This window comes from Canis aureus, chromosome 2 (genome assembly GCF_053574225.1).
Source record: "Canis aureus isolate CA01 chromosome 2, VMU_Caureus_v.1.0, whole genome shotgun sequence".
NCBI classification, from domain to species: domain Eukaryota; kingdom Metazoa; phylum Chordata; class Mammalia; order Carnivora; family Canidae; genus Canis; species Canis aureus.
The window spans coordinates 75184653-75199854 of NC_135612.1; the positions used below are offsets into that span (position 1 = coordinate 75184653).

Sequence of the window (15202 nt, forward strand, 5' to 3'; positions counted from 1 at the left end):
GCCTTTGGCTCAGGGAGTGATCCTGGAGTCCTGAGATCGGGTCCCACATCGGGCTCCCATCAAGGAGCCTGCTTCTCCCTCTATCTGTGTGTCTCTCATGAATAAATAAATAAAAGCTTTTAAAAAGTAAAACATTAAAGACTACACTTTGGTTTTTTTTTTTTAAGATTTTATTTATTCATGAGAGACACACACACAGAGAGAGAGAGAGAGAGAGAGAAAGGCAGAGATACAGGCAGAGGGAGAAGCAGGCTCCATGCAGGGAGCCCGACGTGGGACACGATCCTGGGTCTCCAGGATCACGCACTGGGCTGAAGGCGGCGCTAAACCGCTGGGCCACCGGGGCTGCCCCAAAGACTATAATTTGATGTGATTTGACATATGAACATAATCTATGAGACCAACACAACCTACCAAACATTTCCATCACCCTCAAAAATCCATATGCCCCCTTGCAATCCATCCTTTCCTCCACCCAATGTACAAGCAACTACTGATGTTTTCTTCTCTAAAGATTAGCTGGCCTTTTCTAGAGTTTTATATAAATAGAATTACATAGCATGTACTCTTTTTATTGGCGGTAGGGGCTTATTTCACGCAGCATAATGATTTCGACATTTTCCACATCGCCATGTGCATCCTTTTTACTGGTGAGTAGCACTCTATTTGCCACCTGTTGTTGGACATCTGGCTTGTTTTCAGTTTCTGGGCTGGTTTCCATCTGGGGCTATTACAGAGAGAGCTGCAAGGAGCACTGCTGTGTACAAGACTTGCATGGACACATATTTTCATTTCCATGTAGAATCCTGTGGCTGTACCAAAATTTTGTAAAGCTCAGCAAAGCACCTGGCTCAGGCCCACAGGCTGAAAAGGAAACCACAATCAGCACTGCCATGACCTGCACTCCCAAACACCCTCTCCAGGCACCACTGGTCCCCTGCTGCCACCACCACAGCTCCCACTTCTCCTCACGGTGGCCACCACTGTGCAGCTTCCTTTTTCTGCAGCTGATGCCTCTAATTCATTTCGTTGGGCAGCTGCTGACCCTTCAACGCCCTGGTTATGGTCTAGCCTCTCCCTGGGGACACAGCAGAACTGTTCACTTCCTGCTCAGACAAAACAATGGTAGTATTTTAACAGATGCGTAGGATACTGAGTTTTCCAACATTTCTCATCTACTGAGGATTGTTTGTATAACAGATGAGACACCAAGGCAAGGGCAAATTTAATTCCAACTAAAATATCAAAGTTCATGCTTTCACCTCTTTTTAAATGTTGCCACTTGAACTGGTACCTTTTTTTTTTTTTTAAAAAAAAGCCAGTATTTCTTTGTAAAATACTATGGCTTTCTGCCATATTCACCACTGCTTTGCTATAATTATTTGTAATATGATATATATTTTTTAAACATTTATTTATTTGAGAGAAAGAGAGAGATCACACATGTGTGTGCTCGTGTGCAAGTGGGGCGGAGGAACAGAGGGAAAGGGAGTGAGAGAATCCTCAAGCAGACTCCCCAATGAGCGTGGAGCCCAATGCAGAGTTCGATCTCATGACCTTGAGATCATGACCTGAGTTGAAATCAAGAGTTAGATACTTAACTGATTGAGCCACGCAGGTGCCCCTTGTAAAATGATATTTTTAAATGAAGACCCTTCTCTGTTATCAAAATGCCCACAAAAAGCTGACTTTTATTTTGGCTGAGATTCCAAATTGGAATTATTGCAATTAATCCACACTTAAAATTTTCAACCCATATCTGTTTATTAGAGTCTATCAAAAAGACTGAGAATTTATCCTGACTATAAGACTGAACTGCCACCAGTTTCAGTACTAATATAACATAAACTTCAGACATCAAGGTTATATATGGGAATCCTGATGTCTCATCTAAATCTTATCATATCTGCTCCCTTTCATGTAGAAATACTGCGGACTGCTTACTTGATAAAGAAGCAGCACGTGGTACTATTTAAAAACTACATATGCAACATCTTTCATTGACATAAACCCGGTCAAGTGACAATAAAGCAAAACAGGCTGGAATTAAGTACTAGATTTGCTTCCTTCTTGAAAGGCCACACTGGATACCATACTGGATACTTATTTTGGGACTAATCTCATGACCAATTTGGGTCAGCCTCGTAGCAATCTGAGACACATTTATCTACCTCACTTAAGTATATTATTCAGTTTATAACTTTAGCATATGGTTTGTCATAAATCTTAAGAATATGACCTTTAACAACTAGTTCCGCTTTGTTAAAATTCAACTTGCTTCTTGAGCAATCCTCTGTTTTTTATGTGAAATGGTCTTGAATCAAAGAGTCTTATGGTTGCACTGTCCAACCAACATGGGGCACCTGAGCGCTGCTTCCTGGACACTACAGACAAGCCAGCTACCAGCACAATAAGGAAAATTTACAACTGCACATCCAGAATAACTTCACTGGAAGTTGGTTGAGGATGGATTCATTCTAGAACTTTCTTTCTTTTTTTTTTTTTTGAAGATTTTTATTTATTTATTTGAGAGAGAATGAGAGAGAGAGAGCACAAACACATGCACGAGCAGGGGGGAGGGGCAGAAGGACACAGAGAGGGAGAAGGAGACTCCCCACAGAGCAAGGAGCCCGGATGTGGGGCTTGATCCCAGGACACTGGGATCATGACCTGAGCCAAAGGCAGATGCTTAACTGACTAAGTCACCCAGGCAGCCCTAGAACTTTATTTCTTTAAAATCCAAGCAAAGCATTATTTTAGATAATTTTTGTTTTTTTAAGAAGAAAGGAACTCTCCACATGAGGCATCTGGAATAGGAAGTGGTCTCCTTGGCAACTCAAATCAATTAAGGCAGAGTGAATACCTTCCCTCCAACAGAACTCAAATTGTGCTCACCCATCAAAATGACAGATGCCATCACCAGGCTTGAGATTCCAAGCAACCACTTGATTCCCAAGTAAAAAATACCTGATAATAAGCCCTGTATGTAAATTATAAATACCCAATAATAGCTATGAGATCTGGCCCTGTGTGGCTCAAGAAACAATTCTTTTTTTTTAGATTTTATTTATTCATAAGAGACACACAGAAAGAGGCAGAGACATAGGCAGAAGGAGAAGCAGTCTCCCTGCAGGGACCCCAATGAAGGACTCAATCCCAGGACCCCGAGAACACGCCCTGAGCCAAAGGCAGATGCTCAACTAATGAGCCATTCAGGTGCCCCGAGAAACAATTCTCATCCAAGAGGTTTCTTGAGTAAGTGTGTAATAACGTATTCCCAGCTGATAATGGGGGTTATTTCTTGATAACAGAGGATCGGGAAGTAGGGAGTAAACTTACATTTTATACTCTACAAACTTCTGTTATTTTTTAAGATTTTATTTATTTATTTGAGAGAGAGGGAGAGAGAGCACAAGCAGGGGGAGGGACAGAGGGAGAAGGAGAAGCAGACTCCCCCCTGAGCAGGGAGGCCGACATGAGGCTGGATCCCAGGACCCTGAGATTACTACCTGGGCTGAAGACAGATGCTTAACCCACGGAGCCACCCAGGCACTCTTATACTTTACAAAATTCTGAATCGGTTCTATTTTTAATAGTGTCTATGATAAAATAATTTAAATGAGAAAATACTTTCCTTGGGGGGGTGCCTGGGTGGCCCAGCCAGTTCAGCGGCTGCCTTTGCCTCAGGCCATGTTCCAGGGTCCTAGGATAGAGCCCCGCAATGGGCTCTTTGCTCAGTAGGGAGTCTGCTCCCCCTCTTCCTCTCACATTATGTGCTGTCTCTCCAATTAGTAAATAAAATCTTTTAAAAAAGAAAGAAAGAAAAGAAAATACTTTCCTTGATTCTCAATTTTTCTATCAGGTCCTCCCGCAGAGGACACTTAGAGCCTCTTAGGCTGGCCTGCATCGCAGGTCTTCCTTAGGGAGGAATCTCAGACAGGTGGCGGCATGGCCCCCTCTGCTGACGGGGGACAATTATTTGCTCTCTTCTCCTTCCTGGCAGCCACTGAGAGGGCCGTCAGCCTTGGTTCAGTCCGGTGTTCCTGTCTGGGACTTTGAAACTTGAAGGAGTCAAGTCAGGTCACAGGGTCAGTGAGATGGGACTCAGGAGGAGGGCAGTGGCAATAGAGGCCAGCGGCACTGCAGCCTACGGCCAGTGGTGGCCGGGCCAGGACAGCAGTGTCTGGTGGCAGTGTGCCAGCGGGGATTCCTTAGCGGGGCATTTCTGTGATGTAACCTGGACCATGGTCCCACCCCCGCTCACCTCCTGTTGGTTGCTGCTCATTTTCAAGGCTTGATTCCCTGTTTTTTATGTTGATCCTGTGAACGAACCTATGTCCTTCTATTAAATCTTTTTCTGCTTCCATCAGCCAGGATTGGCTCTGGAAGTCTGAGCCACAAGTTGTTCGTTCATTCATTCACTCACTCACTCATTCATTCAATAAAGTGATCATTAACTGGCTAATCTAGGTTGCACATTGTTGTAGGCACAGGGTTTTGCAGTGAACAAAAAATTCATTCCTTGAGAAGCTTATATTCCAGCGGCTCTCACTTCTTCCCAACCCTGCCTCCCTTTACCTTTCTCCAGAGGTCTGCTTTACTTTGATCCTATCCCTCTAGCCCTACGCCAGCTAGTCCCTCTCAGCTCACCCTGACATTAAGGAAGTAAGGACCCTTTCGTGCCTTTCTGGCCTCGTTCTTGAGTTCAGGACAAACCCTGCTAGTTGACACCACGAGTGGTCATTCACCCTCACGCCAGAAACACTTACCAGCCCCTGGACTGTTCAAGGCACTCTGCTAGGAGCCGGAGACGTAATACAAAACTAGTCATTGCCCTCAAAGAGATCACCGTGTGGCAGCAAAGACAGAAAACAGGCATTTAAGTAAGCGGTAAGCAGATGATCTGTGCCATCGAAGAGGAAGTACGGTGACACCAAAGTACATCTGATCTAGTTTAGGAAGGAGCCAGAGAAGGCTTCCTGGGGGAAAGTGATGATTAAGGTGAGATCTGAGGGATGAGCTACAGTTAGCCAGCTGAAGGGGATACAGAGCAAGCGTAACAGTCAGTACGAGCAACACACAGAGTATTCTAGAAGTAAGAGAGAGCATAGCACATGAGAGAACATGGAAGGGGCTCACTATGGTGGGGGCAGGAAATGTAAGCAGGCCTGAGGGGTGGGATAATAGTTTAGGGGAGACTGCAGAGGCAGAGGAAGAATTTCACCAGCGATCTACAGCTGTGTTCTCCATCAGAAGCCAGGCTAGAGCTTTCGCAGAGGTGCACGGAAGGGTGTGTCCTCAGATCTGCAAATCAGAAAGATCACTTGGATGCTGGGTGGAATGATCTGGAGAGGGGAAACACGGAAGCATGGAGACTGCTTAAGAGCTCACTAAAGTAGTCCAGAATAGATGGACCATATCCTGAACTAGCAGGGGTAGGAGAGAGGAAAAGAAGCAGAAATATCCAAGAGACACTCACTGGTTACCATCAAGAAGACGTTATGGTTGGGCTGGATCCTGGGTGAATAAGAAGGAAGAGAAGTCAGAGACAACACCCAAGTGCCTGATTTAGGTAGCCAGCTGGACAGTGGGACTTTAATCAAAAAGAAATGAAATGCTAGAGGCCTCTGGGTGGCTCAGCCGGTTAAGCATCTGAGCTCAGGACATGATCATCTCAGGGTCATGAGATCCAAGTCCTGTGTTGGGTTGCATGCTCCGCAGGGAGTTTGCTTGAGATTCTCTTTCCCTCTCCTCTGCCCCTCTTCTCCTTCTCTCTCTTGCAAATAAATAAACGCATCTTTAAAAAAAAAGATTTTTTAAAAAATATTTTTTTAGAAAAGATTTATTTATTTATTCCTGAGAGACACAGAGAGAGAGGCAGAGACACAGGCAGCGGGAGAAGCAGGCTCCATGCAGGGAGCCCGACATGGGACTTGATTCCGGGTCTCCAGGATCAGGCCCTGGGCCGAAGGTGGTGCTAAACCGCTGAGCTGAGCCACCCGGGCTGTCCAAAATGCATTTTTTTTTTTTAAAATGAAATACTAAAAAAAAAAAAAAATGCTAAAGAGGAAGTGACTTCAGTTTGGTCATGTTCAATTTAAAGTGGCCAAGGACAACAGCCTGATCCCAGCTTATATGTGGGTCTGGCTATCAGCCCAGATATCTGAGGTAGAGGAGGGGACCTAGGATCATTCAGACAACCCCTGTGATCACAGGAGCAGTTGAGATGACCCTGGGGTCCGTACAATCATGGGGTGGACTTGGACTGACTGTTACAAAGCTTCACTGCCCCTCCCTGGGGAACAATGAGACTTTACCACCCTGTTGATGTCACGTTTGGTCATGTAATTTGTTTTGACCAATGACGTGCAAACGGAAATGAAGGGCGTCACCTCCCTTCTGTGCAGAAGCTCTGAGGCCAGCTCAAGGTTCCCTGTGGTCTCTTCTCCATCTGCTATGACCAGCAGCAACATCCCAGACAGAGGCCACTCAGTGAGCCTGGCTCTCAGAATAAAGTCTACAAGCAACCAAGTGAGGGCAGCCCGGGTGGCTTAGTGGCTTAGCACTGCCTTCAGCCCAGGGCCTGATCCTGGAGACCCAGGATCAAGTCCCACATCAGGCTCCCTGCATGGAGCCTGCTTCTCTCTCTCTGCCTGTGTCTCTGCCTCTCTCTCTCTCTCTCTCTCTCTCTCTGTGTGTGTGTGTGTCTCATGAATAAATAAAAATAAAATCTTTAAAAAAAAACAAGCAACCAAGTAATAATGATAAACGTTTACTATTATAAGTCACTGAGATCTGAAGATCATGGGTTATTGCAGCAAAACCAGGCCTCCTCTGGCTGCTACAGGTGGGAAGAGAAGCAGGTCTGTGATGGAACCCTGAGGGCAAATGATATGTAAGGGCCAGCAGATAAAGGGGAGCCTCCAAAGAAAATTCGCTCCTGCCCCAGCCTCTGATGTGTAGAAACTTCGACAAATTAGCCTTTGTCAGACTCTTCTCTGCTGGCCAACTCGGGTTTCCACCCTAACAAAAGCGATCCTTTTTTTTTCCTGCTCACTCTGCTCCTTTACTTTTTGTCAGAAGCCGTTTGCATCAATTTTCAGGCCTATAGACACCAACTCTGCACAGGGCACATCTGGTGACAGATGACAGGAGAAGCAACATTATCATCAGGGCACCTGGGTGAGTTGGTTAAGCACCTGCCTTTGGCTCAGGTCATGATCTCAGGGTCCTGGGACTGAGCCCCACAGGGGCTCCCTGCTCAGCGGGGAGTCTGCTTCTCCCTCTCTTCCTGCCATCCACCCCCCTCCAGCTTGTGGTCTCTCTCTTGCTATCTCCCTCTCAAATAAATAAATACGATCTTTTTTTTTAAATTAAGATTTTATTTATTTATTCATGAGAGACACAGAGAGAGAGGCAGAGACACAGGCAGAGGGAGAAGCAGGCATCATACAGAGAGCCTGACGAGGACTCGATCCAGGGTCTCCAGGATCACGCCCTGGGCTGCAGGTGGCGCCAAACCGCTGTGCCACCGGGGCTGCCCGATTCCCTCCAATTTCTAACCAATTTCTCAGATTTATTTCTGGCCAACCTTATCATGGGTCTTGGAGCCACCCCCCTCCCCGGGTCTGGGTTGTCTGGGTAGCCTGATGTGCACTGGCTCCTGGCACAGCCCCTGGGACAGTCTGCACCTGTGGTGCCCATGCCCACTCTGACTCATCCCGAGCTTCTGGCCTTGGCTCCCAGATACATCCCCAGACAAACAGTTGTCTGGCCAGTGGACCTTTCCAGATTCCAGGCAGTCTGGTTCCTCTTTCCTTCATACTCATGCACATCACCCCCCAACCCCACCACCCAAGCCTCTGGATTCAGGCCATGACACCCTGGATGCTTACTGCCAAAGCTACTCATCCACCAACTTTCTCCCCGTTGACCAGAGAGTCACTGCTCACCTGGTACAAACTGACATGTGTTAGTTTGTCCTCCCTTACACTGAACACTGTGACACAGCTTCTGCTAACCTCAGCCCCCGGGACAAGGCTATTCACTGGGCAGTCTGGCTCCCGCATCTTCCAGGCTCCTTGACATGTTTTCTTTTCCTTCCACCTAAAAGTCTTTTCTACATCCCCCCCCCATGAATAAAACTATGCCACACCCTTGGTGTGGACCCAGTCCCCAGACCAGAGATAGCCAGCCTACATAATGCTTACGATCAGCATGGGGGTCAAGACGATGAAACACACCTCGTTTTCCTTAAGTTCACTCACTGTTCGACATTCTGTCCATGTTGTTAGCTACTAACGTTTATTGAAAGCTTATTGCACACGATGTGCTAAATGCTTAACATATTATCCATTTTGTTTCTCACAGTCAGCAGAAGAGTAGTTTTACTTTCCTCATTTTACAAATGTGGAAACTCAGATTTTAAAAGTCTACATAATTGCAGGAGGAAACACAGCCAGTTCCGGGAGGGGTATAAGTTTGCTTGATTCTAGAGTCTTTATTTCCTACTATTCCACTATTTGTGTGTGTGTGTGTGTGTGTGTGTGTAGTTAGAGGTGTCAAAATCTTCTAATCTTTGTTAGACAGTAGGTAATATATGCATTGCTGTTAGTTTTATTTTTTATTTTTATTTTTTTCAGCTGAAAGGTCTCACATTTATTACTGAACCAACCTACTTGTATAGAGGCATAGTAACAGAGAAAATCATTCCCTTGATAAGACATGTCTATTGGCCAGGTAGGAAGGATGTTTCCATATTGATAGGATAGGAACATGTGATCTCCATGCGGCTTAAATATGTGCGCCAAAAAAAAAATATGTGTGCCAATTATGTTTGCTATTTCATGATATGCGATGCTTCCTCACAGACCCAGCTTGGTTCTTCTCCAGTGTCTCCTCTTGGAGTTGCACCTGATTTTATTACCAGTTTTCATCCGAATCCACTGGGGAATAGGACAATTCTGCTTTTGTTTCTTGGCCAGGAATCGCTTGATTCTGAAAGTCTTGTGAGAAGACATGGTGATCACAGTCAACCACACGCAACCAGGATGGCGGCGCAACGGCAGTTTTTTTTTTTTTTTAAATGTAAAATCTATGTCCAATGTGGGACTCGAACTCACAATCTCGAGATTAAGCGTCACGTGCTCTACCCACTGAGTCAGCCAGGTGTCCCAACTATACTGTGTTTTAACTGCCTGGTATCACACCTAGTGCAATACAGTATTCCAGTGGAAGTTTTAAGACTCTGGGATTTATTAAGCTTTTAAGTGTATTAAATAGATTCTTCTAAAATTATATTTTATGTGAAAGTCATTTAGAGATTGCTCTATGAGGGCAGGAAGCCAGGAGTCCCGGGTCTCTGTCCCACCTCTGACATTGCCTAGCAGCACGTCTCTGAATCAGTCTTTTTATCTGTAAAATGAAGGAATTTGATTCACTCCATCAGGGTCATTCCTGCTCTAAGACGCCACAATTCAGAAGACATTAAATGTCATATCAAACCCTTCTTAAAAGAAGAGCTTTATATTTAAAGTAGATTAATGCTTGCTCATCACAGTTACTAGTATTTTCATTTTTTATTTTCTTTTGTCTTTTTCCATCCCAAAAGCTTTGTAAAACCATTTTCCCCAAGGATCAATGAAAACAGGAAAAGCTGATTTCATATGACCTCCAATCTAATGAATGTATTACAACATAACCATTATGGACCATCAGTGGTAATTCTTATTTTCCCACATCAATGAAAAGCTCAGAAATTAAAATTTCATTGCATATTCTGATTTTAGTGGGCTCCAGAAGGCATCATGCAAGGAACTGGTTCTAGAGAACTGACAAGCTATTTCCGTAAAGGGCAAACTAAAGATGCCCCGTATTGACATCTCCTTTAGAAATGACTGGGAGTTGGATTTCAGAGATCCCACTAAAGATTCAGACTGTTTATTCTGGCAGAAGCCCATGAATGCAATCTTCAGCTGCCACTGGGAGGAAAAAAACAACAACAACAATGACAGATGAGTTTAAAGTTTTCTCAGATGATTCCAAATTTGTTAGTCAAAACCCTACTGACTGAGGCTGATGGGGGGAGGAAATGGAACAGACACAGAGCTCTTAGATCTAGTTCATTTTTTCACAATTTATCTCTCGATCCTGCTCAAGTTACCATCATCACGACAAAGGAAGTCTGGAGTGAGGCACAGGGAAAAGGAAAAGGTTTTACACCACAGGATGAGATTGTAGAACATCTGGTGTGAATGAGTTTCAACAGAAAGGAATGAGGGGAACAGAAAACATTAGGAGTAATGGGGAGAACAGTGCTTCCTTTTCATAAATTTTTGTGACAGTAAGTACCTATCATGGAGAATGGCATGAACGAGGCCTGCAAGAAATAGTAATGGCCCGAGTGTCTGGGTGGCTCAGTCAGTTAAGCATCCAACTCTTGGTCTCCATTCAGGTCATGATCTCATGGACTATGAGATCGAGCCCCGCATGGGGCTCTGAGCTGGGCATGAGCCTGCTTCAGATTCTCTCTCTCCCTCTCCCTCTTACTCATGCCCTGCACTTTCTTTCTCTCTCAAATTAACAAATAAATCTTATAAAAAGAAACAGTAATGGCCATTATTATTCTTATATAAATTCACTATCAGAGAGTTTCCTAATGCATTCTTTCTCCATATGACAGGTAAAGTGCTCGGAGTTTAACCCAATCCAATTTTCTCTACCGTTGTTGAAGTGAGTTTTAATCTTGTGAATGTCCCTTAACTCTTCACCTTTTCATTACTTACAGTTTTAAATAATTATTTAGGGGATCCCTGGGTGGCGCAGCGGTTTGGCGCCTGCCTTTGGCCCAGGGCGCGATCCTGGAGACCCGGGATCGAATCCCACGTCGGCCTCCCGGTGCATGGAGCCTGCTTCTTCCTCTGCCTGTGTCTCTGCCTCTCTCTCTCTCTCTCTCTGTGACTATCATAAATAAATTTAAAAAAAATTAAAAAAAAAAAATAAATAAATAATTATTTAGTATTTTATTTTTATTATTTTTTTAAAAGATTTTTTTAATTCATTTATTCATGAGAGAGAGAGAGAGAGAGAGAGGCAGAGACACAGGCAGAGGGAGAAGCAGGCTCCATGCAAGGAGCCCGATGTGGGACTTGATCCTGGGACTCCAGGATCATGCCCTGGGTGGAAGGCAGATGCTCAACTGCTGAGCCACCCAGGCATCCCTATTTAGTATTTTAATATCTAACCATACGCCTCAAGGAAAACAAAGTAATACACGAACAGGAAAGTACCTAAAGCGGCTTATCGATTTCTATGAAATCAGACACATAGATAACTACCAACCAAGTCAAGAAATGAATGAGAACTACCATATGATCCAGCAGTTCTGGGAATATATCTGAAGGAGATGAAAACACTATGAAGACATAACTGCACCTCCATGTCAACAGCAGCATTATTCATAATTGCCAAGACATGGAAACCACCCAAGTTCATCCATCAATGGATGATTGGAGAAAGAAACTGTGGTATGTCCATACAATGGAATTGTATTTATTTATTTATTTAATTTATTTATAAAGATTTTATTTATTTATTCATGAGAGACACAGAGATAGAGAGAGGCAGTGACACAGGCAGAGGGAGAAGCAGGCTCCATGCAAGGAGCCCGACGTGGGACTCAATCCCCGGTCTCCAGGATCACACCCTGGGCTGAAGGCAGGTGCTAAACTGCTGAGTCACCCAGGCTGCCCAAATGGAATATTATTTAGAGTAAATTCTGCCATTTGTGACAATATGGGTAGACCTTAAGGTCATAATGCTAAATGAAATAAGTCAGACAGAGAAAGATAAATATTATATGATCTCATTTACATGTGGAATCTAAAAATGAAAACAAAAACAAAAAAAAAACTCCGAAAAAGAGATCAGATTTGTGGTCACCAGGGGTGACAGTGTGTGTGTGGTGGTGGTGGTAGGGAGGTGGTTTGGAGGAAGGTGGTCAAAAGGTACAAAGTTCCAGCTCCAGGATAAATACATACTAGGGATGTGATATCCAACATGACTCTGGCTAACACTGCTGTACGGCATATACGTAAGTTAAAAGTATAAATCCTAATAGTTCTCACCACATGGAGAAAGACACTGTTTTTCCTTTTTTCTTTTTCCATATCTCTATGAGATGATGGATATTAACTAAACTTACCATGGCTACCATTTTACAGCACATGTAAGTCAAATCATTATGCCACACACCTCGTACGTATGCAGTGCTGTACGTCAATTATACCTCAATAAAACAGGAAAAGAAAGAAATGAATGAGCATCATCTGCCCAAAGACTCCCACATACCCCTTCGTGATCCCGGCTTCTTCCTTCCCTAGAAAGGTGATGATTCCCAACTTCCAAACACGCACCTCCTAAACAATAGATCAGTTCTTTTTTACCCTTTTGAAACTTAAAAGAATGGAATCACACAATGTGTATTTTCCTCTACTCGGCTTCCTTTGATCAGCTTTATGGTTTCTAAATTAGTTCATGTTTTTACACATAACTGTAACTTACTCATTTTTGTTGCTGTTTAGAAATCCATCCTATTCTACAGTTTTCCCCTTCTACTGGTGACAGGTGTTTGGGTTGTCTCTAATTTTTAGTTATCACAAACTGTGCTGCCATAAACATTCTGTTCCCGTTCCTGGCATTAGTGTGCAGAAATTCATAGGTATTGTCTTAGGATTGAAACTGCTGGGTTATGGGGTATGTGATATATTCACTTTTGGCAGATAATACCAAACTGTTGTCCAAACTGGTGGCCATCTGCATTTTTCATTCTCTCACTCTTTTTCCTGCTTCATATTTGTCCATCCCCTCATCTCCACTTTTTTCCCCATCCTTACTTTTCTCTCTAAGAGATTTTGGTACATACCCTCCAAAAAGTCAGTTAATACCATTTAGTGGAATACAACAGACTCACTGATGTATTTCATGTTAGGGAGGATGATAGAAGATGTTTCTTTCCAAATTCCTATGCAAGTCAACATCGGATCCAGGGATCAAAGCTAATATAGCATAGTTAAACTTTCATTTATACCTAAGCCAAAGATACTATCTTCTTTACACTGTGCGAAAGCAACCTTCTCTTTTCATGTTTGACTTCCAGAAAGCTTGGAGCCAAATTTACTCATCTGCAGTAAGTAAACAGGTCAGCACTTCTAGAGACGGCCCCACACCACTGTGTCTGAATCTCCTGGAGGTACATGTTAATAATACGGGGGCCAGAGTTCATGGGGCAAGGCCAAAGAACCTGCACTTTTAACAAATACCCAACTGTGAGGCCAATGCACACCATATTGGAAAACCACTGGTATAAAATAATGTTACATAGCACCCCATCCTAACTTTTCTTTCTGACTCAATAGTATGTCCTCATTGTGTTTCTCTCCTCTGTCACCCAACTCTTTTTTTTTTTTAAGATTTTTATTCATTTATTCATGAGAGATACACAAATAGAGAGAGAGAGAGAGAGAGAGAGAGAGAGAGAGAGAGGTAGAGACATAAGCAGAAGAAGTAGGCTCCCTGCAAGAAGCCCGATGTGGGACTCAATCCTGGACCCCACAATCACACCCTGAGCTGAAGGCAGACACTCAACTGCTGAGCCACCCAGGCATCCCTGTCACCCAACTTTTAATCAATAGAATACTGTTATATTTCATGTCGACTTGTAAACCATCCATGATCATTTCTGATTCAAGAACTGAATCTGGGGCAGCCTCAGTGCCTCAGCGGTTTAGCGGCGCCTTCAGCCCAGGGCCCGATCCTACAGACCCGGGATCGAGTCCCATGTCAGGCTCCCCGCATGGAGCCTGCTTCTCCCTCTGCCTCTCTCTCTCTCTCTCTCTCTCTCTCGAATAAATAAATAAAATCTAAAAAAAAAAAAAAAAAAGAACTGAATCTGTAGACAGATAAATGCCAGACTAGACATATAGAAAGAAAAAAATGGCACTAGTCACGAAATTATCAAAAAAAATTAAGACACAAATTACTGTATTGGTTATACACTGAGCCATTTATAGTTTCATCACGACCAGTTTAAAGTACCAATAGATAGGGAGCCCACATTGGGCTTCCCTCAGGAAGCCTGCTTCTCCCTTTGCCTAGGTCTCTGCCCCTCTCTCTGAGTCTCTCATGAATAAATAAATTTTTAAAAATAAAGTACCAATAGATAAAGGGAGGCAACAATGTGCTAGGACTAGTAGTCCAGAAGAACATTTTTCTGTTTCCTGCCCAAAGTTCTAAGCCCAGCCTAGACATGGTTCAGGAAGAGCTTGCAGCGCTTCAGGTAACTCTGTTCATGTTTCATATGACCTTGAATTTCCAGAAGTTACTTGGTTAAACAACTACTGCACTATAAAAAGTGGCCCCCACAAATTTCTCAGTTATAATGACGTTCATGTCTATGATAGAAAAAGTTAGATTAAGGTCGGATTTCTTATATTTTAGCTCAGATTCTAGCCACCCACTGACGAGCGCAGAGCATTCCTGACCAGAGTGGCCAGTTGTCATTCCTCTGCCAAAAAGAGCCTGGAAAAAAATTGGCACAGGTTGGCTGTTTATTGAGCACAGACAAGCTGCAAAATCAAGATCTAAATTTTCTAAAGTGTACCCACTGCAAGGGCTGGCTGCCTTACTGCAGTGAGTAAGAGAGAAAGTAGAATCCAAACAAACTGTGCAAGAAGCAAAACAGAACAGAGTATCTTGCCACTGGATTAAGAAAAAGCAACAGAAACAGAGATTTAACAATCAGAAGTAAAAACAAACCAAAAAACCAATCAGATGTAAAAGAAACATTCAGATTCTTTTTATTATTACCCTTACCTTGACTCTGATAACTCTGGATCCCATCTAAGGGGGCGGGGGGGATTCCTGAGGCCATTCAATTATCAAAAGTTGGCAAAATAAAACAGAACACCAGTCTGTTTTAAAGCATTTAAACATTTGCTATTTATCAGGATCACAATTAGCTTGGCAAGTGTATACAAAAAGTAATGCTACATTATAAATAGGCATACCTAAATCTTGTCTGTCTTCCAAAAGATAGCCACGTGGTATTTTTCATAAGATAGCTAATACTTGGGATCCCTGGGTGGCGCAGTGGTTTGGCGCCTGCCTTTGGCCCAGGGCGCGATCCTGGAGACCTGGGATTGAA

General features: G+C 43.5%; 1 protein-coding gene and 1 pseudogene across 4 annotated transcripts in view; both read right to left on the reverse strand.

Annotated features, from left to right (window-relative positions):
• Positions 1-15202, reverse strand: part of TBC1D1 (TBC1 domain family member 1) — a 237843-nt gene that overhangs the window by 187428 nt on the left and 35213 nt on the right. The gene's annotated exons all lie outside the window — the stretch shown is intronic.
• On the reverse strand, positions 8644-10793 carry LOC144302407 (large ribosomal subunit protein eL39 pseudogene; annotated as a pseudogene).